The following is a 27667-nucleotide window of genomic DNA, read 5'->3' as shown; positions in this document are numbered from 1 at the left end:
ATATATACATACTTTTTATATATATGAAATATAATGAATAAAATAAATTTGAGCTAATATTCAAGTAATTTTTCAACCCGACTAGGACTAGGATATTAACTAGAAGGATATGCTGTTGCAAATATCGACTAGTATGTCAACTGGTATTACAATGATGTCAAGATTGAATAGTATGCCAACTGGTATGTTGATGTTGAATACACTAACTAGTGTGTCAATTGGTATGATCCTGGTGGGTATGCTGACTAGTGTGGCATCTGGTACGATGTTGATGCAGAGACTGGCAATTGATATTTCGTAGGACATCGCCGTGTTAAAAATACCAGTTGCTAATATGGAAAAATTACGGAAATCATACTAGTTGGGATTTTTGGAAAACCAGTATTTTTCTAGTATACAACTAGCTGGTTTGGCTGCAGAGACATGTCAATACACACCTGCCTGTATAACCACAATGATTACACTCACCGCTTTCTATCTGATGGATGCGCCTGTATTTAGTTGAGTAGCTATGCTGAAAAGTACCCTGCTGTCAAACCAACTAGTGTATATTAATTTGCCAAAAATCCCAGCTAGTATGAGTTCTCTATTTTTTCCATATTAGCAGCTTGTATCTTTAACACGGCGATGTCCTACAGAATATCAGTGACCAGTCTCTGCATCAGCATCATATCTGTTGCCAAACTAGTCATTACAAACACCAGAATCCTACCAGATGACAAATTAGTCAGTATATGCTCATGCCAATTAATACACTAGTCAGCCTCTCACCATCATTATACCAGATGCCATACCAGTTTTTATATACACCAATATCATACCAATTGACATACTAGTTAGTTTAAACAATAGTATATTGATAACGGCGCACTCCGGGAGCGACCACGCGATGCTACTTCCCGACTTAGTGTGGATTTGGATTAGGACGTGCTTATGCTAATATAGATCAACCGGCTTAGTTGGGATGTGCCGTATCTCATCCTAGAGCTTACGGAGATGTTTTCTTTATTCCTTTTGGAGTATTAAACCGTGGTTGACTTTTTGTCAGGTCAAGTGCCACGAGCACCGTCCCATGATGGAGATTTGGTTGGTTCAGTTCGCCATATATCTGGCTGTTAATGGCGTTTGACGCGGTGGTAGTGATCTGCATTTTAGGGACGCCATGTTGTTGGCTGGCCAACAGAGTATTTGTCTTTAAATGAATGGCATAGGTAGATAGGATTCGCCATCTTTAGCTGATTTTCCGGGCTTTGATTATTGGGATTATTCTTGCTATTCTTTATTGTTCTGAAATGACAAGGGCTTAAATGACAAGCAATTGCATATCTTACCACCTGGGGTCCGTGGCAAAATCTTTTGATGGGACCATATCAATAAGAATCGTCAGCGTATCAGCGTACTGAATTACACGCTGTATATGTCCCACAAATGGCCATAGACCTCTTCTCTTAGGAAGAGAGAATGATCTGTAGACCATGCTAGCACAATGCATAAGAAGAATATTTTTTTGGAGATTTCAATAGACAGAATATCCAAGTTACATAACCTGTTTTGTGTCATGAGCGTTCAACACTAGCTGTAGTCACAGGAATTTTAAGAAGTAACAGCAATGCAGTGCATACTTCAGGAAGGTTGCAATGCATAAAATAATTTTTTTATTATTAATAAATCAGCGAGGTATGCCTTTTTTTATATATGTATCTCAACAAATTCTAGAGCTCTTTTTTAAAAGACCTGTTTAAATGACACTGGTTACACTGTTAAGTGTAAGGCTTGCTTGATAGCAATTTCATTCATTGGAATGAAACGTTATTTCAGTTGGTTTATAATCATGTCAAATACTCGATAAAATATGTTCACTTTGAACAAACTTTCCGGGTCTAGGAGACGCTCCTTTGCGCAAAGCTCATCAAGTGTGTTACCATCCTCTGGCGAGTGTTAGAAAAATCAGGGGTGATGGACCCTTTTTCTGCTACACTATTCGCTTCCATTTTTCAATTTTTAAATTCACGTCTATAACTTTCCAATTCTTATAGACAAATTTTCAAATGTTTTAAGGCATTTAAAAGATCTGTGGCTTTAGACTGAAGTACTTCAGAGGCTGCAACGATAATATGTAGGCTCTTGCAATGGAAAACCAATAACATAACAACATTGTAGTTTTCGATTTTCTTTTTGAGTGAAAGAGTTTCATTTCTTTTATCTGATGTGCATTTTAACAGAATGTTTTCGTTAGCGTCCCTTGGGTCGTGGCATATTGCCAGCAGCTCTACCACTCTATTGTTACGCCACTGATGACAAGTACAAAACATGTGTTAGGTAGCGGATGCCCTTATAACCAAGGTGTTTTAACATCGGCATAGCTATTCCGTCTAGCCCTATCGATTTAAAAGACTGATCCCTTTTAATGGCTTCTTTATTAATCAGAAGCAACGGTGAGGAGGTATGTGCGCGTGTTTGTGTTTATTTGCCCGTTGATTTGTACGAAATCTCGCCTTGTTAACTGAAGTATGTGTTGCAAATTGCCGGCAGAAAGCATAAGCGCATTTCATCGAGTTCGACAGAAAATTAAGTACTAACAAGTAGGACTAACGGCCCGAAATTCTAGTCAATAAACCATTTAAAACTGAACATCCTCGAAAAATTCTAGTCAACGAACTATTCAAAAACCAACTAGTATAAATAGCCCCATAAAATTCTAGTCAATGAACTAGAATGGTTGCTAACTACTTTGGCTTTTAACTGCAGGGATATAAATCAGGTGCTATAAGGGATATAAAGCTTTGCTTTATACCGACTAAAAAGACAAGTAATAAATAAAGTTTTTGCCGAAAAATATGTTGTAAAAAATTGCTAAATAGAAGTAAAAAAAAAAAAGTAAGGAACTCTAAGTTCGGGTGAAGCCGAACATTCCATACCCAGCTGTACACTTGAAATGCTGTTTTTGTTTGTTTTGTGTGCTTCATAGTGTTACAAGGCTGCGCAATAATACTTATACTAATACTATTCTATTCTGAACTAATTTTTCTTCGAGTTATGGCTCCCGAAACATAGAAAATGGCTTAGTCATAAAAGGGGGGGTGCCATGCCCATTTTTTTAAATTTGAAGTTTTTCCTATTTATTGTTATAAATCCGCTTGGGAAATGAAATACGATTGATATAAAGCTCTTTTTGCAAAAATAAAGCTTATTTTATAATTTATTTAATAATTATTTTATAACTTATTTTATTCGTCCACGACCGTTTTGAAAATCTTTTATATAAAAGTGGGCGTGGTCATTAACCGATTTCGTTAATTTTTCCCTATAGTAAAGGCAACCTCTCTGCGGAATTTTGTTACGATAGGTTTAACGATTTTTGATTTATGATTAATAGTATTTGCAATTTGGTTTTATCACAAGTGGGCGGTGTCACGCCCATTTTAAAATTTTTTTCAAATTTTTATCAAGAGTCCACACGTCAAATTTCAACATTCTAGGTGTATTATTTACTAAATAATCAGGTTTTTTGTGTTTTCCAAAATGTTATATATATATAAAAAGTGGGCGTGGTTATCATCCGATTTGGCTCATTTTCAATACCGATCTATTCTGTGTCCAGATAAGCTCGTGTTCCAAATTTGGTAAAGATATCTCAATATTTACTCAAGTTATCGTGTTAACGGACAGACATGGCTCAATCAAATTTTTTTCGATACTGATAATTTGGATATATGAAAGTCTATTTCTATCTCGATTCCTTTATACCTGTACAACCAATCCTTATCCAATCATAGTTATAATACGCTGTGTACAAGTACACCTGGGTATAAAAACTTATGCTTAGAAAATTACGAAAGGAGGGCAGGACCAAACAAAGCAAGTAGGAATTCAAATTTAAAGCTCATGAAAGGGGATATAGGGAAAATTAGGAGACTATTAACTCTCAGAGGCAAATATAAAAAAAAAATTTTAATAAGGTAGAACCAAAAGAAAATGAAATGAACAAAAATATATAAGCAAAAAATGACATGAAAGACATTAGAAAAAAATAATAATATAATAAAGAAGTTATAAACCAAAAGCAAAGTAAAGAAATTTGTTGGCAACAAATTTTAAATTATATGATCAAAATGGAAAATTATTCCCAAAAAAGATTATAAAGAAGATATAAGCAAAGATTGAACATTCTTTCCGACTAAATGTAAACCCAACAAGTAAGGAAGGCTAAGTTCGGGTGTAACCGAACATTACATACTCAGTTGAGAGCTATGGAGACAAAATAAGGGAAAATCACCATGTAGGAAAATGAACCTAGGGTAACCCTGGAATGTGTTTGTATGACATGGGCATCAAATGGTAGATATTAAGGAGTATTTTAAAAGGGAGTCGGCCATAGTTCTAAAGGTGGACCAGGAGTGACTCTAGAATGTGTTTGTACGTTATGGGCATCAAATTAAAGGTATTAATGAGGGTTTTAAAATGAAGTAGACCTTAGTTGTATATGTGAAGGCGTTTTCGAGATATCGACCAAAATGTGGACCAGGGTGACCCAGAACATCATCTGTCGGGTACCGCTAATTTATTTATATATGTAATACCACGAACAGTATTCCTGCCAAGATTCCAAGGGCTTTTGATTGCGCCCTGCATAACTTTTTCATTTTTTTCTACTTAATATGGTAGGTGTCAAACCCATTTTACAAAGATTTTTCTAAAGTTATTTTTTGCGTCAATAAACCAATCCAATTACCATGTTTCATCCCTTTTTTCGTATTTTGTATAGAATTATGGCATTTTTTTCATTTTTCGTAACTTTCGATTTCGAAAAGGTGGGCGCGGTTATGTTGGCAACAAATTTTAAATTATGTGATCAAAATGGAAAATTATTCCCAAAAAAAAAGATATAAGCAAAGGTTAAAAATTGCGTCCGACTAAATGTAAACCCAAAAAAGGTGAAACTAATTATCAGTATAAGAAAACTACATAGAGAAAAAATTGAAATGCGAATCATGCACACCCCCCTCATGCCCCTTACACCCCTGTTGTTATACTTTTTTTCGTTTACCCTAAGCTAAGCAGATCTTTCTAAGTTTTTACAAAAATACAAAATATGCCATATACATACGTATGTACAATTACTAGCAGAAGAAAATTCAAAAACTTTATGTTGATATTGTTGTGGTTGTTGATGACCTCTGACGTTGCGGTCGCAAAAAAATGTTGTTGAAGTTATTGATGTGGCATTTGATAGCATAAAGAATGATATGATCAGTGGTCGTTGGTGTTGCTGGTGAAAAATCCTCAAAATCAGGAGTTGTAGTTGCTCATACTGCTGGGACTGAGTATCGCCAAACTCATGCATCGCAGTTGTTGTTGTTGGCGTTGGGCCGCCAAATAAGAAAATTCTGTATTGGTTGCTGCTAAGAATTTTGTGTTGTAGTTGTTGTTGTTGTGTCGGTTTGCCAGTAATGAAGACCAATGTGGTTGTTGTTGGAACGCTTTACTCCGCCAATGAAAAAAAATTTAGCTGTTATTGATGCTGCCAAAATTGTGTATCACAGGTATTGTTGTTGGGGTGGTTTGTGCGTCGAATAAAAGATCGTCGTGGTTGTTGTTGTTATTGGCGTTTTCCCCGGTCACCCAAGACGGATGTTGTTGTTGCGGCCCACCGACGCCGGTGAATACCATAGTTGAGGTTGCCAAGTTTTTGTATTGTAATCGTTGTTGTTGTGGTCTTCGTCGGCACGTAGGCTGTGCCCAGTGGACCCTTCCCAAGGAAAAATAAAGCGTGAAGTGTGCTGTAATTATATATAAAAGAAAATCGATTAAGAAAAATTCAAAAGTAAAAATGCATCTATGTATTTACATATATACATACATAGTTGCCCATAGCTGCCATGTCTGCATGGTCATATACTCATCTACATACATATATTTGCATGTAGGGGTGTATATGTTGATGCAAGTTCTATTTTGGCTCGCTTGGGAGATAGTCAAGGTTGGACGCTCAGCTACTGTCAAGCATGCCTAAACAAAGATAGAGGAAACAAGTAAGGAAGGTTAAGTTCGGGTGTAACCGAACATTACATACTCAGTTGAGAGCTATGGTGACAACATTAGGGAAAATAACCATGTAGGAAAATGAACCGAGGGAAACCCCGGAATGTGTTTGTATGACATGTGTGTCAAATGAAAGGCATTAAAGAGTATTTTATGAGGGAGTGGGCCTTCGTTCTATAGGTGGTCGCCTTTTCGAGATATCGCCATAAAGGTGGACCAGGGGTGACTCTAGAATGTGTTTGCACGATATTGGTATCAAATTAAAGGTATTAATGAGAGTTTTAAAAGGGAGTGGTGGTAGTTGTATATGTGAAGGCGTTTTCCAGATATCGACCAAAATGTGGACCAGGGTGACCCAGAACATCATCTGTTGGATACCGCTAATTTATTTATATATGTAATACCTGCAAAGATTTCAAGGGTTTTTTTTCGCCCTGCAGAACTTTTTCATTTTCTAATACTTAATATGGTAGGTGTCACAACCATTTTACAAAGTTTTTTCCAAAGTTATATTTCGCGTTAATAAACCAATCCAATTACCATGTTTCATCCCATTTTTCGTATTTGGTATAGAATTATGGCATTTTTTTCAATTTTCATAATTTTCGATATCGAAAAAGTGGGCGTGGTCATAGTCGGATTTCGTTCATTTTTTATACCAAGATAAAGTGCGTTCAGATAAGTACGTGAACTAAGTTCAGTAAAGATATGTCGATTTTTGCTGTAGTTATCGTGTTAACGACCATGCGGAAGGACAGACGGACGACTGTGTATAAAAACTGGGCGTGGCTTCAACCGATTTCGCCCATTTTTACAGAAAACAGTTAACGTCATAAAATCTATGCCCCTACCAAATTTCAAAAGGATTGATAAATTTTTGTTCGACTTATGGCATTAAAAGTATCCTAGACAAATTAAATGAAAAAGGGCGGAGCCACGCCCATGTTGAAATTTTCTTTTATTTTTGTATTTTGTTGCACCATATCATTACTGGAGTTGAATGTTGACATAATTTACTTATATACTGTAAAGATATTAAATTTTTTGTTAAAATTTTACTTTAAAAAAAATTTTTTTTTAAAAGTGGGTGTGGTCCTTCTCCGATTTTGCTAATTTTTATTAAGCGTACATATAGTAATAGGAGTAACGTTCCTGCCAAATTTCACTATGATATCTTCAACGACTGCCAAATTACAGCTTGCAAAACTTTTAAATTACCTTCTTTTAAAAGTGGGCGGTGCCACGCCCATTGTCCAAAATTTTACTAATTTTCTATTCTGCGTCATAAGTTCAACCCACCTACCAAATTTCAGCGCTTTATCTGTCTTTGGTAATGAATTATTGCACTTTTTCGGTTTTTCGAAATTTTCGATATCGAAAAAGTGGGCGTGGTTATAGTCCGATATCGTTCATTTTAAATAGCGATCTGTGATGAGTGCTCAGGAACTTACATACCAAATTTCATCAAGATACCTCAAAATTTACTCAAGTTATCGTGTTAACGGACGGACGGACGGACGGACATGGCTCAATCAAATTTTTTTTCGATCCTGATGATTTTGATATATGGAAGTCTATATCTATCTCGATTCCTTTATACCTGTACAACCAACCGTTATGCAATCAAACTTAATATACTCTGTGAGCTCTGCTCAACTTTGTATAAAAAGAAAAACAGATATGATCTTACCTCTGGTAAACTATCTTTTGCTGAGAACCGCTTGCTCTTGGACTCACTAAACGTATCGCAGACACTTTCGACGCGCACTACTTCTTTAAAAGTCGTGCTAATTCGCGCACTACAATAATTATTTACTCTGTCACTTTCGGTTGTTTTTTTAGAAGCGCGCACTTCACTTTTACTTATCACCACTTTCACTTGACTTGCACTGGACGCCGCTGAAACCAGACTTTGGCCCGTTGAATTATTTTTCCCTTTCTTATACCCACCGCCGTTCCCCCTCACTAGGGTATATATCTGTTCGTTGGTGTGAGAGCTTAGCCGAGCTCCATAGCGCCCGACTATGAGGCGAAGCGGTTTAGGACTGGCATCCACGCCGTTTCGCCTCATAGGAGGGCGGCGGGCTGTCAGTGATCAAAAACTGCCAACCTTCTAAGCCAGGGGATAAATTCGGCTGTATTCGAAAGGAGCGGTCCCGATATCGGGCCACAACGGGAATTATTGATGGCCTTATCACAGTAAAGGGCGCTGATGTGGCGGACGGCTCTTTCCCCGTATATAATACTGGACCGATGAGCCCGCCTTATCGGGCAGTTGGTCATACGAGCAAGATGAATCCTAACAAGCTAGAAGTGGGCGAAGTCGAAAAGGACCGCAAAAGCCTAAGAGAACAAGGATGGAGGTAGCCGACGTCACCACGAAGGTGTTAGAAGAGGACCAACAGCCAAATGGTGTTACGAGTCGCATAGAAGGACACCCGGTACAGCATTTACGACCCCAGAAAAGAAATCCCGAGGATACCAATCGCAATTTGCAAGAAGTGGGAGAGGGTGAAGAGAGCCTCAAAAACTCTAAACCAAAAGCAAAAGGGGAGGACGAAGCCGTCACGACAAACAGCCCAATGGTGCTGCGAGTCTTACACATAAACCTCCAACACAGTAAAGTGGCGTCGAGCGCATTCCTTTTCTTACCCTTGAGGAGGGTTCGTTTGACGTGGCGCTGATCCAGAAGCCGTGGATCTCATTGGAAGGAAAGATTTGCAGTCATGGTAAGGAAATAGCTGTATTCATATATGCTACCTAATTACACTACTGAGGATCTCGTAGTGGTCGCCGTTGAGGAGAAGAATAAGCAAGCATTTATCTTGGCATCCTGCTACATGGCCCATACTGCGGAGGTTCCACCGATGGAGTGCGAGAGGCTAGTACAGGATGAAGGGCGCAAAGGGCGGATGCAAATGCGCACCACAATGCGTGGGCAGGAGGAGATACAAATGAAAGAGGCGACTTTCTATTTTGTGATATCCAGCAAACTAATTTGCAGATAGTCAACAGGGGAAGTGTCCATTGGTCCAACATCCAGTAATGTTCTTGATATTACATTGAACTCCGAATATGATATGTCAAGGTATGATTGGATGGTTCATGATAGACCAGCTTCAGTATCCCCCTAAAGACGGTAGAAAAGGGAGGAACCTTTAGAAACTATAGGTCAACGAACTGGACGAAATTCCAGAAATAGGTAGAAACAAAAATGGGACAACCCAAAGAGGATGTCAATGTGGAAGAACTGGAGGAGTATAATGAATTCCTAACAAGGACGCTTATAACTGCGTATAAGAGAGCTTACCGTCTAAGAAGATTCAGGGGAAAAGCAAAGCCACGGTGCAGCAATGAGCTGAGTATTCTAAGAAGACAGGTAAAAGAAATGTTTAAGCTAGCAAAGACCGCGGAAAGCGAAGCGTGTCGGGGCGAGTACAAGGATCTACTGGGAACTACAAGCGTGAAATTTCCAGGGCGAAAAGAATATCATGGAAAAGATGATAGATGGTACATAATGTCCAACAGCCCTGGAATATAAGAAATATGCTCCAGGAGTCTTCTTAGATATTGCCGGGGCTTTCAACAATGTTTCCAAATGGGCGATTATGGATGGCCTTAATTACATTAAAATACATCCAGCCTTAACCAGATGGATCGGCTGCATGTTAAATTTCAGGAAGATTACATCACAATGGGGATTGTATGAGGCCACGAAATCAGTGGACATGGGCACGCTACAGGGAGGGGTGCTATCACCTCTGCTGTGGACGCTGGTCATCAACCAACTGCTTAGGCGATTCGATGAGGGACCCGTAAAACTTGCGGCTTACGCAGATGACGTTGCAATTGTCATAAGTGGAAAGTGGCTTCCAACGATTAGCTCTTTGATGGATCGGGCGCTTTGGGATATCCATACCTGGGCATCTAATGTAGGGTTGAAGGCCAATGCGGAGAAGACGGATATGGTCTTGTTTACAAAGAGGTGCAAGGTCCTATATTGGATCAGGTCTAAGTTAGGAGGGTTGACCCTACAGGAGGAACCTAGCACAAAATACTTAGGAATCATCCTAGACAGTAAGCTGTCATAGAAGCTCAATGTGGAGGAGAGGGTGAACAAGGCCTGAACGGTACTTTATGCATGTAAAAGACTTGTATGTACGTGTGGCTTATCGCCCTCTCTTTCTCATTGGGTTTTAACAGCGATTGTAAACCCTATTCTATACTATGGAGTTCTTGTTTGGTGGAAAGCCACTCAAAAATCAACCTACCTAAAAAAATTAGAGGGTTATGCAGACTATCAATGCTTAGAATGACGGGAGCCCTAAATACAACCCCGAAGGCTGCACTGTATGCCATTCGGCACATTCCACCTGTAGACCTCGTAGCAAAGTACATAGCGTTAACAACTGCAAAGGGGCTCGGTGCCTCGGGGCAGCTTGAGCGCGGACCATATGACCACAGTAGTATAGTGTCATCAATCACAAGACGAACAGACTACCTGATTCCCTATCTGCGCTTGGAGGGAGATCTTAAGGCAACGATAGAAGTGAATGGTTGACACAAAGGTGCTCAAATGGGGGACGAGGCGATACATAGGTACACAGCTGGTTCCAAAGTAGTGGAAGGAGTAGGGTCTGCGGTATACTGTGCTGATCCGGAAATAAACAGATCCTACAGGCTGCCAGATTACTGTAGCGTTTTCCAAGCGGAAGTATTAGCCGTAACCAAAGCAGTTGAAACACTGGAAGAGAATAGCTTAAACTGCAACCGTGTTAACTTTTATATTGACAGTCAAGCAGCAATTAAGGCCATAATCTCGCATAGCACCTTCGTCTTGACGTCGTCGTCCTCCCCTTGCTCTTTTGGTTTAGAGTATTCGAGGCCATATATATTGGACATTTTGTTGAGATTGAAACTGTAAGTATCTTTTTTTAAAGTAGGCGTGGTCCTTATCCGCTTTTCGGATCTATAAATAATAACAAAGAACATATTTCCGCGAGATTGCTAAGTGAAATCATAGGCTTTTGAACTTTTAAATTTTACGGCTTGCAAAACTCTTAAATTTTCTTCTGCTTAATGCTGACGACACTACACCTATTTTACAAAATGTTAATAATGTACATCATAAGCATTTATTTATCCATTGAAGTTTCACCACTTTAACAGAATTTGTTAAAGCATCGTTTCGTTTCTCCATTTTTGAAAGTGGACGTGGATGTCAACCGATTTCAACCATTTTCAATACCAATATATCGTCGACGATGCTGTAAAAGCTGCTAACTCCATCCACCAAAACTTCACAGTAGATATTGCACGGCAAGTTAAAATGTATTGAAATTTTATGTAGTTAACAGCTTTTCATAATATTTTTGGAGTTAGTGAATCTGGACAATAAACACATATTTTTATTTTACCACCATATGCGAAATCGCCTCGCATTCCACCATTATCAAAAAGTCGGTTTAAGTTAAATGCGAAGTTTATGCTCAAGTTATGGTTTGATTTGTTATTTTTGATCTTAAACCTATAGACCACGGGTACTTGGTAAAGTAACGGAGAAAAGTATCGAGGTAAAGCATCGCCTCAACAGCGCCCCTTGCTGTAGTAAGACCGTCACTACTACCCAAGAAGGATCCGTTAAAATACGCCCGAAAATACCTCCTGGCTTCAAATCATCCAATAAGCACGGTCCACATAACACCCTGGATTTTTTCTGAAACTTCTACGGATACGAGAATTACATCAGCAAAAGCATTTTTTGAATAATAAAAGCTCAAAAATGGTAAATTGAACAAATAACGTGGTGAACTGGTCACCACAACACGATAACTTATTAAATTAACAATTAGCTACCAATTACATAGTTTCACATATTTTACATAAAACCTGCTACAGTGATCGTATGGAACGATACTGCTCCAGCTTTTCAAAGTTTTTTCTTCATAAACAAATTTTAAAAGTAGCAAATATTCCAAACATCTTGATATTTGCTCCTATTTGAAGCGATTTATTTTTTATTTATTATACTCAGCTGTACTTGTACACAGGGTATTATAACTTTGATTGGATAACGGTTGATTGTACAGGTATAAAGGAATTGAGATAGATATAGAAATTAGCCAAATTGGATGATAACCATGCCTACTTTTTATATATATAACATTTTGGAAACACACAAAAAACCTGATAATTTAGTAAATAATACACCTAGAATGTTGAAATTTGACGTGTGGAATGATATTGAGACTCTTGATAAAAATTTGAAAAAAATTTTTTAAATGGGCGTGGCATCGCTCACTTGTGATAAAATCAATTTTACAAATATTATTAATCATAAATCAAAAATCGTTAAACCTATCGTAACAAAATTCGGCAGAGAGGCTGCCTTTACTATAAGGAATGCTTTGAAGAAAAATTAACGAAATCGGTTAAGGACCACGCCCACTTTCATATAAAATATGTTTAAAAGGGTCGTGGACGAATAAAAGAAGCTATATCTTTGCAAAAAAGAGCTTTATATCAATGGTATTTCATTTCCCAAATGGATTTATAACAATTGTATAAATCTGTACTTTCTGCGGTATGTGCACAAGGGAGTTAAGGGGAAAGTACTTCACTGCAAAGGAAATAAAACCAGCGACAACTTTCTCTGTTAGATGTTTATCACTGTAAACTTTATTATTTCTATTTAGTTAGTTATTAATTCAAACGATAATTTAAAGAACTTGTATAGTTAGGCGGTTGGCGAATAACTAACTTAAAAGCGGTCGTCCAGTGCACTCCATTGGACCGCTTACTTCTTAACTTAAACAGAGAGGAAACGGGAAGTATATAAATAGGTAGGTATGTATGCATTTCTTAAATATACAAACGGTAACTTAATAAATCGATACAGGGTGAATGCAAAGTATGAGTATGAGATTTTATACAATGTAAGTATTTGAAAAAGGTAAGTATTTCAAAATGTAAGTATGGTATACTTAATATTTGTATAACTATATATATGTATATTTGACTCATGTCTTCAACAACAATAAATAGGAAAAACTTCAAATTTTAAAAAATGGGCGTGGTACCGCCCCTTTTATGACAAAGCAATTTTCTATGCTTCGGGAGCCATAACTCGAAGAAAAATTTGTTCAGAATAGAACCATAAGTATATGTATTACTGCGCAGACTTGTAACACTATTAAACACACAAAACAAACAACAACAGCATTTCAAGTGTACAGCTGGGTATGTAATGTTCGGTTTCACCCGAACTTAGACTTTACTTCTTTTATTTATTTATTTGGATTAAAGTCGCTACAGATACAAGGCGGTCGATTACTAATATAAATTACAGTTAAAAATATTTAAATATAAATGTATATATTAAATTCAACCATAGATATGAAAGAAAGCACAAAATATCAGGCCAGACGTGAGAGTATTGAATTATGCAACGCGGTAAACGAACATTCAAAGCTGAGGCAATTATACAAGTCGTTATAGTGCGAACACCAGTTACGCAGTGGATTATTTTAGGCAAAATTTTGCCGGCAAAGTGGTAAATGAAAAGGCACAAAGTGCCTGGGCGTTCTGAAAAAGATTCATTATTTATTTGTGAACAAATTGCTTAGCTACGGTATGGTTATCACAAAGGCGTTATGCCTATGGCATCAATAACAGAATACATTGATTTCCATAAGGTTGATTTCATCAGCTGTTTTATATGTAGTTTGCCAGGGCCATAAAATACTTACTCAGCAATTTTCTTTTTATCTCATGTTCTATTAATTAAAGAGGGAACTTTAAAGCTAAGAATAAAGTTTCATCTCACAACCTAAGACATTTGCATGTGTCACACTTTCCTTGCATACAATCAAAAGCATTTTTTTTTTAAATCGCAATTATAAACATTTATTTGAAGATAACACAAAAAAATATCGTTGATTGGAAAATCACCATATCTCAACTGCAGTTCCGAAAAAACTCTCTTAGAATAATTTTCATATGCTTTGACGTGAGCTGGAAAGTGTATGAAAAAAAATCTGAAATGAGGCGTTCAGCCGAGTTACGGGGATTTTCCACACAGTAGTCGATATATAACAACACCCTGCAATTTAGGCCGGTTTCTGAAAGAAAATTCTTTTTTTTTTTTAATATTTCGATTATAATTTATTAAAATCTTTGAATCTTTTTTGTTTAACAAATTTCAAAGGATGAAAATTTTGGATATTACAAAATTCAACATTGAAAAATAACATTTGGATACATATTGAAAATTACAAAAATTCAAAGTAATAAATTTACAAAGTTAAAGTTAAATTTAAGTCAATTTCTACAGCTTTCGGGATCTCTAAGTTTAAAAAGTTTAGAACCTGAGGATCTTCTACGTTTGTAAAAGCAGTCGGTAAGTTTTTGTTATTACAAATAAGATTATGTGATGCCACAGCACAAAGTTTCTTTTTTATAATGCCCGGTGTCCCAGGATTTACAGAGCAATGCTCTTCTAGAGAACCAAGTGCACAAATCATTCTTTCTGTGAAAACTTGTTGAGCCACCCTATATGACTCCACACATTCACTAAATTTAAATAAATTAAGTTGTTTATATTGGAATTTTCTGGAAACCTTCTCTCCAATTTTATAACCCCATCCAAACACGTTTAATGTTACGTACGTGTGTGTATATCGGCAACTGCAAAGTTCTATTAATTGTATTTTGTCATTCAGCTCAAACTCTGAACGCACTATCACCACAGCAATATTGAAATCATTTGTCTTGCGATCATACCTAGGATGATAGACTACATCCCACACTTGCTTAACTTGTCCATAATTCCCAATTTTACATAAATTCGTGGTACCAGCTACAACAGAGTACAAATGCTTCTTTGGATAATACACACAACTTGCAGCTGTCACCGCCTCCTGCCGAGTGACTAATGAGCCAACGCAGTAATTACGGACGACATCACTTATTGATACTAGATATGGACTCACGCGTACAGAACAATCTGTGCCACCTACCATATGATCTTCCGAATAGGAATATGAAAAAATGCAGGCAAGCATGACAAATAAAAGCACTAAACAACTGCGTGAATTCATTTTCGTTTAAAACTATTTCCACCAGTTTTTAAGAATAAACTACACCAAGATCATTTTGTGGACGTTATTTATACATAACTGGCTCGTGTGAATGAAAAATAAACAAAAACGTTTCGTTCTAGATTCCCGGAATTTGAAGAATAAAAACACTTCTACAGTTGAATTAAAGCTATTTATTTTTTTTTTTCACTCAACCCATTAACTTTGAGTAAATTTTTGGTTAGAAGTGCCTAATTAAAATTTCAACGCTGGCGGCAGATGTGAGCTGCTTGGCGGATAAAATCCAAGAGGCCGGTTGTATCGAAGGCGACAACCGTTGGCCCGAAAAATCCTCCGTTTTTGGAGGGGAAAGTCACCCACTCATAAACGCCGACATGTATGTGCATGTGTGCTGACAAAACCACATACACGTGCATAGGGCGGTGATGGTGTGGGTGGTTATAAGTTAAATCGAGTATCGAAATGCATTAGTGGGGTTGCAATCAGATGCGTAAAGGTTAGGCATCCTGCCTAAACATGCCGGCCCCCTTACGGTACGCAACATCGTTTTCCGCCAACGATCTCCGCTGAAACGGGAAAAATGAATATAAGACGTACAAACTATACTTAATCTAGCCAGCGTCGCGTATAGCCGGGAATCCTTTCCGACTTGCTCAGCATGCCACCTAAGCTAGGATGAAATGAACATTTATGAAAAAGTATACGTGAATATTTCTTGCCATTTATTAACAATTCTTAAATATATGACTTCCATAAAGTCGTACGAGTAAAAAGTCAATGGGGCTGGATGAAGAGACCGAGGTCTCCGTTTCAGACTGGCAATTTTTTTTGTTTGGACGAAGAGGCCGAGGTCTCCGTTCCGGACTCGCCGTTTTTTGAGGTTTTCCTGAGCTGGACGAAGAGGCCGAGGTCTCCGTTCCAGAGTCTGACGTATCGTATCGCTCTCAGGCCGACGGTTTTCTTTATTCGATGAGGTGGGGCATCTTATGGATGCGCCGGGGCGAGTGGCCGTGAGGTTGGTTGGGTGAGGCGCGTTCTCGCTACCGTGCATATCTATTATAGGCTACGCATTATATTATTAATTAGTGCTGTCGGAATGGACGTGATTTCGAGCAGCTCATGCATATTTAACAAAACTAGTAGGATTGCGGTGTGTGGGAGGTTGGAACGGACGTGATTCCAAGCCACCCGCGTAAAATTACTTGTTTTGGTGACAAGCGTGGGAGGTTGGAACGGACGTGATTCCAAGCCACCCACCCAAAACACTGCGTATTGAATGTAGTCTCTAGATAGTTTATTATTGCGTGTAGTGAATCACATGTATCAATGTGGTTGCGGTGCTTGGAAGCGAAAGTTTCTTTTCCGCGAAGCGCAGTTGCGATTTGTGAAAAAAAAATGTTATTTTTTATAAAAAAACGTATGTCAGAATAAATAAGTAAAGCGAGTTTAAGCCGAGCGTAAACGAGCCAACGAAATTATGCACTTAACCTTGTGCGAAAGCTCATAACCATCTCTTGACATGAATTTTCAGATTTGCGACGCTTTTCACGACGCACTATGACGCCTTTTGAGTTTTTTCTTTGCAAAAATCATAACTTTTGAACTAATGAATATATTTTAAAAGTTTATACTACACCTGAAAGCTAATTATTTAAACTTTGTACGGTTTAAAATACAGGGTGCCAGCGAAGCAGGGTGCATCACAATAATTCGTCAAACTTGAAAAATTGTAGAAAGGTAGAAAACAAAATTGTTAAAAACTGAAGGACAAACTTTGAAATTTTTTTATGAGGATGTATTTGAACATGAAATCAGATAAACTTATGATTTGTATGAAGGAGTGTGGCTCTACCCACTTATGATTAAAAGTTTTGTCTTAGTAGCAAGGTTATCAATCTCCAGCAAACTTGATGGACGGATTACTTCTTTTAAGATGTTATACTCTTATAAAAGTGAAATGTGTACGCTAGGGGATAAGTATATAAACATTGATTAAAAATTCATTGTATAAATTTACTTACATATTTTTGAAAAATTCAAGAACCAAATATTTTATTAATACTTAACTAAGAAAAATTATTAAAAGTTGTTCAATATTATTGTATTTGAGCCAACGATGTACAACTTATAAATTCTGGAGCACTGCCTACTTATGATAAACAGTATTATCCTAATAACGCTTTACCAATTTTGTTGATTTCTGTAAAAATTTATTACTCTTCTGATAGCCAAAGCCTAAGCTTTAAAATATGATTATAATTGCTAAATGAAATAACTGTATTATTTATAATAAATAATAAACTTGTATTTATTTATTTCTTTTTTTTCAATAAAATAACCAAACTAAGTAATAATAATTGTTTTGCTGTGATAGAAAAAGGTGGATCATTTATTTAATCTTAACGTTAACGTTAACCATTTCTGAGCTATAGTCTGTAAGATCTTTTTGTGATCATACATGCCTCGTGGATGATATGACTGGAACAGAAGAGATGGCCAACATATTGAAAAGGTCCACGTTTTGTGTAACTCGAGAGATTTTGCAAGCGTTAGTACTTCCATATCTTTTGTAATTTATTTGTATTTATTTAAATAATAACGGCCGGCACAATTTAACTGATGACAGCCGTGGATTTTGCCAATATTCTGAAGCTTCATCTTTTAAACGGAGGGGAACAATAGAAGCCATGAACATATTACCATCTGTAATTGTTCCATCATCTACATTTATTCTTTGTTTATAGGCGCTTTGTCCTGATGATCCATCACAGCCCCATTTATTAATCAATTTTAACCTTTTTGGCAGTGATTTCAACTTTTCGTCAGAAAAACTTTTCAATAGTCGCATAGACGTATGATCCATTAAGTTTTGGAGCTCAACTTCAGCTGATACTTCGGTTATTTTGGCTCTTGAAATGCTTCTTTCTTGGCTTGAGTGATTTGTTTGTATCCAGGGAAAACATCGGCATTATTTGCAATAATGACTCATGGAATATATTATATTTATCCTTCGATAACTCGAGATCTATAAACAGCGTCAAAGACCCTTAAGGAGTATATCTCCTAGGTAGCGCATTTCTGGGTGTGGGAATGCTGTTTTTGATCTCTCTCAGTCGCACTGGACTTGCTAACGCAACTGCTCCTATGATATGAGACTTGGTGTTTTCTTCGTTCTTTTTATATTTAATAGCCAATGCTTCTGAAAGATGAGTCCTGGCGATAGTTCTAGTATAATCTGACAGCTTTTTTTTCCTTGTGTAGGTCGAACATTCTTCTATGGGTTTTATTGGTCTTCCTCTAGTTCGATTGGTTGATGTGCTAGGCATTTCTTCGTCCAAAAAACTTTTACCAGCTAGCCAGCTTTCATGCTTACTTATAAACCTTGAAGTAGAACGACCGACTGCTTGCCATATTCTTCGTATTGGAATGTAGAGCAAGCAAAATTTTTTTTTCAAGTCTTCGCCTTCGTTGTTTCATGCTTCATTTGGTAATTCTGTCATAATAGCCTCAACGAACTCCGTTTCTGTCTTTGAAGCTTTGAACACCTCAAATAGTTTGGAGATTTCTAGAGACATATTAAAATTTTCCATCGAGTATATCTTACTAAAAAAATATGTGAGCTCTATTTATGTTTATTTAAATAAACAGAATATTTTATTCTATAGACTCCAAAAAACGACTAATTTTGGGCGTTGTATTAAACATTGCTTTATATACTCAAAGTATGGAAATGACTTCCAGGTATGTATATTATGCACATTGTAACCAAAAAATTGGTTTTATTAACAAATTCCAACAACAAAAGTGACCGTACTAAATTCGCCTCCTTCTTACTTATACCTGCTCAGGCGCGTATTTATACCCAAGGTTGTTTCACTTTATTTGATGTAAAAAGTGAAATCGCAGCTGGACGCAGGTAGACCTTATGAATTCAGGTAACTGAATATTTAGGAAATACCTAATATAAATTTAACGGAGACCATTTTTGTCCTTTTTTTTATTTTCCATCAAAGTTCGAAAAAGGTCATAAAAAAGGCTTTTCGAAAAACTGGTAGATCTGAGAACAGAACTTTTATTTAATTTAATTTAATTTAATTTGGGCGGCTCTACCTCCTAAAATATCATTTCCTGTTTAATAAGAGTTATATATTTGTAATCCCTAGAAAATTCTCTATTAAATACATGTATTAGGTTTATCGAACGCTTTCATGAAATATTTTATTTTTGCCAGGCTTTTCGGGCAGAGGCGCCATAGTGCGACGGGTTCTATTTGCATGTACCATAATGCTAAATGTTACGTGCAACCCTGTCGTGTGTTTCTTTTTTCAGCTGATAGAGTTGATGTGGTGAATTTGTAGCTTGCGAATTTATATATACACTAGCAGACCCGGCAGACGTTGTTCTGCCCTAAATTTGGCCTATACTTTTTCCTAATCCTTTTATGCACTCCTCCCTCCGTATTTTTCGCTTCATCTATTTCCATCTTTGTCTCTTTCTATCTCTTCCTCAGTCTCCCCCTTCTCTCTTTTCTCTTCTCTCAAGTTCTTCTTCATCCCTTATTGCCTGTCACAGAGGGTGGTATGTATTTTATTCTAGTCCCAGTCCCAGTCCCACTCCGATTTTCAGTCCCAGTCCCACTCCGAGTCTCAGTCCCAGTCCGTTTCCGGTCTACTTCCGGGAAAAAAGGGTCATAAATACTAATATAGGCAAATTTATATACCAAATTTCAGGCAAATCGCATATCGCAAAAGAGGTGCTCCAGCTGCGGCGTCGGCCGCGCTGTCAGTTGTCACACTTTTGCGATGCCCATTTATGCACTTATTAATGGATTTTTACCTCTTTGCAGGTTTTTGGTCTCAATAGATAACCAAGAGTATATTACGAGGTGTAGGTACTACCTTTGGAAGAACTCAACAGCGATGACGATAATTTGGAAATATTGCATATAGATTATAGAGCTGAAAAAACCCTCTACTGTCAGCATAGATATAGAGTCCAGGGTCCGAGAAATGTATGAAGGAGTTCGAGATGTAATGAAACGTTACCGAAGTGGGAAGGTTCTCAAAGCTTTTAAGATTGTTCCCAGATTGCGAAATTGGAAAAAATTCTTTTCATAACAGAACCGCATAATTGGAGTGCCGCTGCACTGTTCCAAGGGACTTTAGATATATTTTTTTTTGTTTCGTATTCGCATGCTATGGCGCAAGATTTTTCAATTTGGTCCCAATTACCCAGAACACGTGATGTTCTATGCGAATGAAAAAGAAAATCGAATAAGCACTGGTATTAATGCCTTGAAAAGGGCTCTTTAATAATACTAACTCATTGTAGGTGGCTTCAATTAGAACTAAAGTTTGCTTCATTATATAAAACAATACATTTTTAAAAAAATCAAATTTTTATTTAATCATTTTTAACACAATCCTACATACGAGGAGCTCATCGTTGTTAAGAGTTTTTCAAAATCACAATTTGATGCTGTCATACAAAGATTATCGTCTTTTACATCACGGAACATACTTCAAGAACGCAATGATCGATCCGGCACATTACTCACACGTTTTGCTAAACATGTTGCTATGGAATTGCAGAAGTACACACCGATTGTTCCCACGTCTATCAGGTATTCAGACCTTTTTCCTATAACCGACATCCGCTACTTGCGTAACGAGTTGGCTCGAATACCTCCAGACCAATTGCCGGCACTTATTATATTTGTGCGAACGCTGATCCGCAAAAATATGCCAGCTTATTAAATTAATTGGATGCCAGAGCACTACATCTGTTACCCAATATGGATATGGATACAATTTTAAGGACATTGTACGCCTTTCTTTATCTCATGCCCAATTGGATAATGCAAATTGATTTTTATAATGCAGCAATGAACGATTGACCACAAATGAGTTTGTTGAAAACATAACTAAAGATAAATTTGTACACACATGCTTTTATAAAATCCGTGACATTCAACTGGTTGGGACATTTAAAAAAATCTTAAATCGACACATAAATCACACTTTCCTAATTTGAGTACATTGGACTTTGTTGTAATAGCACATGCTGCTTTCAAAACAGCTATTCGTGTGGGAAGTGAATTATACAACGAACGATTAAATGAAGAGCTAAAGAAGCTTTCACGCATTGAAGCTACGAATGATCCACTTTTAATAAGTCTAATCAAATCAATGCGCCTTCAGCGAATACAATCTGGGCAATTTTGCGAACACTTGAAAAATCTTTGTACTCACGATATGCTTGAGAGGATTCAGTTACGTGAATGTATACATTTTTTTGCTTATTTTGCTGATAATCATTGGGATGATAATACTATTATTGAACCTTTAGTGGAACATTGTCTGCCACGTCCCCAGTCCCCGAAAAGGTTTGACACATTGGCTAACGAAGAAGGCCGTTGCAAAGAACTTGCAACATTTTTATGGTGCTGCGCTCAACTCAATTGCAAGATATCACAAAACGATCTAAACGAATAGAATTAATGATACTAAATAAAACAAGTAAGGAAGGCTAAGTTCGGGTGTAACCGAACATTACATACTCAGTTGAGAGCTATGGAGACAAAATAAGGGAAAATCACTGTAGGATTCTTATTATTTTCATTTAATTTTGTGTTTAAGTTACTTTGAATTTTGTAATTTTGAAATGTTTTACCAATTTTTAATATTCAATATTGATTTTGTGATTATCAAAAATTTTCATTACAAAAAGAAATTGTGTTGAATATAAACTTAATAAAAGATAAATATCTATCAAAATAAAAATTACATTTTATAAAATAATATTTATTACATAGAAATTTATTAATTTAGTCGGATCTGTATATTCAGTACGAGAAAGTCGCGTACACGCCTAGTTGTTACACGGAAGGTCTAAACAACATATTTTCATATAACCACAATCACTATGTAGGAAAATGAACCTAGGGTAACCCTGGAATGTGGTTGTATGACATGTGTATCAAATGGAAGGTATTAAAGAGTATTTTAAGAGAGAGTAGGCCATAGTTCTATGGATGGACGTCATTTAGGGATATTGCCATAAAGGTGGACCAGGGCTGACTCTAGAATTTGTTTGTACGATATAGGTATCAAATGAAAGGTGTTAATGAGTATTTTAAGAGGGAGTGTGCCTTAGTTGTAAATGTGCAGGCGTTTTCGAGATATCGCCATAAAGGTGGACCAGGGGTGACTCTAGAATGTGTTTGTACGATATGGGTATCAAATGAAAGGTGTTACTGAGCATTTTAAGAGGGAGTGGGCCTTAGGTCTATAGGTGGACGCCTTTTCGATATATCGCCATTAAGGTGGGCCAGGGGTAACTCTAGAATGTGTTTGTACGATATGGGTACCAAATGAAAGGTGGTAATGAGTATTTTAAAAGGGAGTAATCTTTAGTTCTATAGGTGGACGCCTTTTCGAGATATCGCCATAAAGGTGGGTCAGGGGTAACTCTAGAATGTGCTTGTACGATATGGGTATCAAAAGAAAGGTGTTAATAAGTATTTTAAAAGGGAGTAATCCTTAGTTCTATAGGTGGACGCCTTTTCGAGATATCGCCATAAAGGTGGACCACGGGTGATTCTAGAATGTGTTTGTACGATATGGGAGTCAAATGAAAGGTGTTAATGAGCATTTTAAAAGCGAGTGGGCCTTCGGTGTATAGGTGGACGCCTTTTCGAGATATCGCCATTAAGGTGGGCCAGGCGTGACTCTAGAATGTGTTTGTACGATTTGGGCATCAAATGAATGGTGTTAATGAGTATTTTAAAAGGGAATGGACTTTAATTCTATAGGTGAACGCCTTTTCGAGATATTGCCATAAAGGTGGACCAGGGGTGACTCTAGAATATGCTTGTACGATATGGGTATCAAATGAAAGGTGTTACTGAGCATTTTAAGAGGGAGTGGGCCTTAGATCTATAGGTGGACGCCTTTTCGAGATATCGCCATCAAGGTGGGCCAGGGGTGACTCTAGAATGTGTTTGTACGATATGGGTATCAAATGAAAGGTGGTAATGAGTATTTTAAAAGGGAGTAATCCTTAGTTCTATAGGTGGACGCCTTTTCGAGATATCGCCATAAAGGTGGGCCAAGGGTGACTCTAGAATGTGTTTGTACGATATGGGTATCAAATTAAAGGTATTAGTGAGGTTTTTAAAAGCGAGTGGCCCTTAGATGTATATGTGAAGGCGTTTTCGCGATATCGACGAAAATGTGGACCAGGGCGATCCAGAAAGTCATCTGTCGGGTACCGCTAATTTATTTATATATGCAATACCACGAACAGTATTCCTGCCAAGATCCCAAGGGCTGTTGATTTCGCCCTGTAGAACTTTTTCATTTTCTTCTACTTAATATGATAGGTGTCACACCCATTTTACAAAGTTGTTTCTAAAGTTATATTTTGCGTCAATAAACCAATCAAATTACCATGTTTCATCCCTTTTTTCGTATATGTTATAGAATTATGGAATTTGTTTCATGTTTCGTAATATTCGATATCGAAAAAGTGCGCGTGGTTATAGTCGGATTTCGGCCATTTTTCATACCAAGATAAAGCGAGTTCAGGTAAGTACGTGGACTAAGTTTAGTAAAGATATATCAATTTTTGGTCCAAGTTATCGTGTTAACGGCCGAGCGGAAGGACGGACGGTGGACTGTGTATAAAAACTGGGCGTGGCTTCAATCGATTTCGCCTATTTTCAAAGAAAACAGTTACCGTCATAGAATCTATGCCCCTACCAAATTTAAGAAGGATTGGTAAATTTTTGTTCGACTTATGGAATTAAAAGTATTCTAGACAAACTAAATGAAAATGGGCGGAGCCACGCCCATTTTGAAATTTTCTTTTATTTTTGTATTTTGTTGCACCATATCATTACTGGAGTTGAATGTTGACATAATTTACTTATATATTGTAAAGATATTAAATTTTTTGTTAGAATTTAACTTTTAAAAATTTTTTTTTAAAAAGTGGGCGTGTTCTTCATCCGATTTTGCTAATTTTTATTTAGCGCATATACAGTAACAATAGTAACGCTCCTGACAAATTTCATCATGATATCTTCAACGACTGCCAAATTACAGCTTGCAAAAGTTTTAAATTACCTTCTTTTAAAAGTGGCCGTGCCACGCCCATTGTCCAAAATCTTACTAATTTTCTATTCTGCGTTACAGGGCCAACCCATCTACCAAGATTCATCGTTTTATCTGTCTTTGGCAATGAATTATCGCATTTTTTCGGGTTTTCGAAACTTTCGATATCGAAAAAGTGGGCGTGGTTATAGTCCGATATCGTTCATTTTAAATAGCGATCTGAGATGAGTGCCCAGGAACCTACATACCAAATTTCATCAAGATACCTCAAAATTGACTCAAGTTATCTTGTTAACGGACAGACGGACGGACGGACGGACGGACGGACATGGCTCAATCATTTAGTATAGATAGTTGTCTATGGTCGTGGACATTGGCGCACAAGTGAGGAGATTTAGTAGAGGCAACTATAGACCTTAAGTTAAGACCACAATACAATAATAAGAATGACCAACGTGATAAGCCGAAAGTCGATTTGAGGTGTTTCTTGCAGCTATTTCAATAGAAGAGCCAACATGGAATTTAAAAAAACTAAAAACATCCCCGACGCAAAAAGTTGATACGCCAGCACCAGCATACTTACTAAAGAGTCGGAGTGATTTTGCAGACATTAGCAATCAAATTTCAGAACATCCTAAGGTACACTCTCTTGATTTAGTTTGTCCCATTTTTGGCATAAATATACCAAGCATACTAGTCAGCTACATGAGGCCGGAGAATGCGAAAATGGCGCAATATGCTAAAGATGCATTTTGGTATCGTGCTAAGGTGAATGGCATTGAAGATGAAAATATATATATAATGTGTTTTACGTGGACTATGGCAATGCCGAGTTGGCACCACGTAAAGTATGGTTCAGTGTGACAGTATTCAAGAAGCGGAGCCGTCTCGTGCCATACTATGTCGTTTTGCTGGTATAAGCGACACAACTGATGTCGATGCGTTGCGTTTAAAGCAAGCTGTACAAATGTTGGTTGTTATGTTGTTAAATCAACGTATCAAAGTACAAGTTGTAGAGCAAATGAATAATGATGAGTTGATGTGCAATTGTTGAACAAGGAATTTGCCGAGACGATGCAAATGTTGGTGAATTTCGGTTATGCAAAAGCGATTTGAAAGGTCGTACATAAATGTGTTTCGAGGATATCTCTAAAAACATACCCGAACACTGAACAACAACAATCCGCAGTTATAGTTACTTCTACACCTGGTGATGAGGGTCCCATTCGTGAACTTGCCAAAGATCACCAGTAATGCCTAGCACACGTATACCAGATTTAGATCTACATTTTATTTATTTTTTGATACGGAAATTAAACCAACTGATGGAGTCAGCTGTTGTATTGGTCGTGGTGCATTGGACGACCCTCTACGCCCATACAAAGCGATCGTGAATTAAGATATATCATTACGCGAAAAGGATATCGATGCTGAATTAATGACGACTTCAGCATCACGGAAATGGGTCAATTACCAACACTCGAATTGAGTGAGAACGTTGGCGGTAGTGGCGACCAAGCTGGACAACCGCAGGCGCAATGTAATTCTGGGCTAAGTGGCATGTATAATTTTATGGAGAAAACAAATAAATTCGTGAACACACTACGGATGGTGTTGGTAGTGCTGGTGCTGCCTGTTCGAATGAGCTACCCAAGTACGGAGTTGAGGTAAGTATTTGTTTAACAAATGATCGCTCCGGCAATTTAGCGAACAAAATTTTCAGGTTATGGTGCAAATAAAAACCTTGTCCTGTGTGGTAAAGGGTCGGCTTGGACGACTTTGCTGCCGCCTACTGTCCTGCGTTTATTGGTTGCATGTTGTTTCCTCAACAAATGGGGTTTGGATTTCCGGTATGGTTGTTGCCCTCGGTTATAGTGCTACGCAACGGGCTTTAATGCTGATGTTCATCGTGCTCCTATTTCGTGCTTTTGATGTGAGTCTATAATAAATATGTATTTATTAATTTCATGTTCCTTGTAAATTTTAAAATATACGCCAACCTCGAAATTAGTGCTGCCGAACGTATTGCGTCTGATGCAAATAATTTTGCACAAACAGAAAGGTCGCTACCCAGCCCCGCAAAAACCCTCAACCACTATTACCATCGTTATGCGAAGGATTGCGTTGTGACATAATTAAAAGGTGCAAAAGTCTTCCTAGTTCTCCTGTAATAATATCACAGAAAGTGTGGCCGAATCAGTTTTCAAAGATGGAGAAGCACTTCAAAGAGCCGAAGCCAACTTTCATGGTTGCACATCCATATAAACTCATGTAGGGCACACCTTCCGTTGCGGTGCCATACCATTCGGTGCCAGTATGTAGGTTTCAGGAGGTGATAGGGAAAACTTCTGTATGAATTTGAGATACTTTCGTTTGAAGAGGTGGTTTCGAATCGTTGTATTTTTTCGTTAGGTTGCCAATGGAAACTCAAAATACCCCTTTCAAGGTCGCTGATTAGCCTTGTCTTACAGCAACACGTGGATGTGCTTTACGAACCGACACTATAAAACTAGGAAGAATGAATTTAATCACGCTTTGAATGATTAAGCTGGTATATGGACACGTCAAATCCATCAGAGCCCGTAATAAGTTATTTTCCAACTTCTATCGAACGTTCCATTTCGGTCTTCTGAGTTCTGTTGCAAATGGTTGTAGTAAGAGAATAATATTAATTTTAAAAGCCCATTTTTTCGTATGTGCGGATGCTCTTCGTTCGATTCGGTGCTTCGATACGACCGGTTAGTATCCAACCGAACACTGTATCTTGGGCCAGAAGTGTGTTAAGCATGTTTTTATCAAGGCCACTTAATATGATTTGGGGAGATATGTTTCCGAAAAGTATGAGGTCTACTTCTTCGTTGACGTAGAACCTCTTGTCTGCCAAAACCAAGTCTAGGAATGCCTGCATAGTTATTTCGTTGATATGGCAGGATGGAAGATTCCCAGTGAGTTTAACTAGAACGAGAACGAGTGTAGTCAGGCTGAAGGAGGGATCCACTGGTGAACGTAATTCGATGTTGGATGCTTCTTTCACCTGAGCTGACACCGTATTTGTGATGCCTGAAACCTGTGCATGTATTTTCCTCGCTGGCAAATTGATTCTGCGTTTCAGTCTTTCAGTTATAAAGGAACATTCAGACCCAGAATCAATTAATGCCCGCGCGGAGAAATCATTACCATTATTGTGAATGTGTATGCGAGCAGTTCCTAATATCACACCTGTGCTGGAATTGGCATGGCAGGATTTGACATTCTGGTTCGTAGAGGAAGGTGGTTGTCCCGACTCCTGTCTTTTCCGTGCCTGTGTCGAAGTTGATGGGGTATTATCCGCATCTTTGAAAGGTTTGTGTACCGAAGTTTTCTGAAGTTTATCCGCATGCAGGAGCGTGTGGTGGCGAGAGTGGCATTTGG

General features: G+C 37.7%; 1 long non-coding RNA gene and 1 pseudogene across 1 annotated transcript in view; one reads left to right on the top strand and one right to left on the bottom strand.

The window, feature by feature from the left end:
* The window catches only part of LOC137251341 (uncharacterized), a 383967-nt gene that overhangs the window by 65768 nt on the left and 290532 nt on the right, over positions 1-27667 (bottom strand). The gene's annotated exons all lie outside the window — the stretch shown is intronic.
* Positions 134-21672, top strand: LOC137247800 (uncharacterized; annotated as a pseudogene).

The sequence above is a fragment of the Eurosta solidaginis genome, chromosome 4 (assembly GCF_040869045.1).
Source record: "Eurosta solidaginis isolate ZX-2024a chromosome 4, ASM4086904v1, whole genome shotgun sequence".
In the NCBI taxonomy this organism is placed as follows: Eukaryota; Metazoa; Arthropoda; class Insecta; order Diptera; family Tephritidae; genus Eurosta; species Eurosta solidaginis.
The sequence above is the reverse complement of the archived record's forward strand: the minus strand, read 5'-3'. Positions and strand labels throughout refer to the sequence as shown.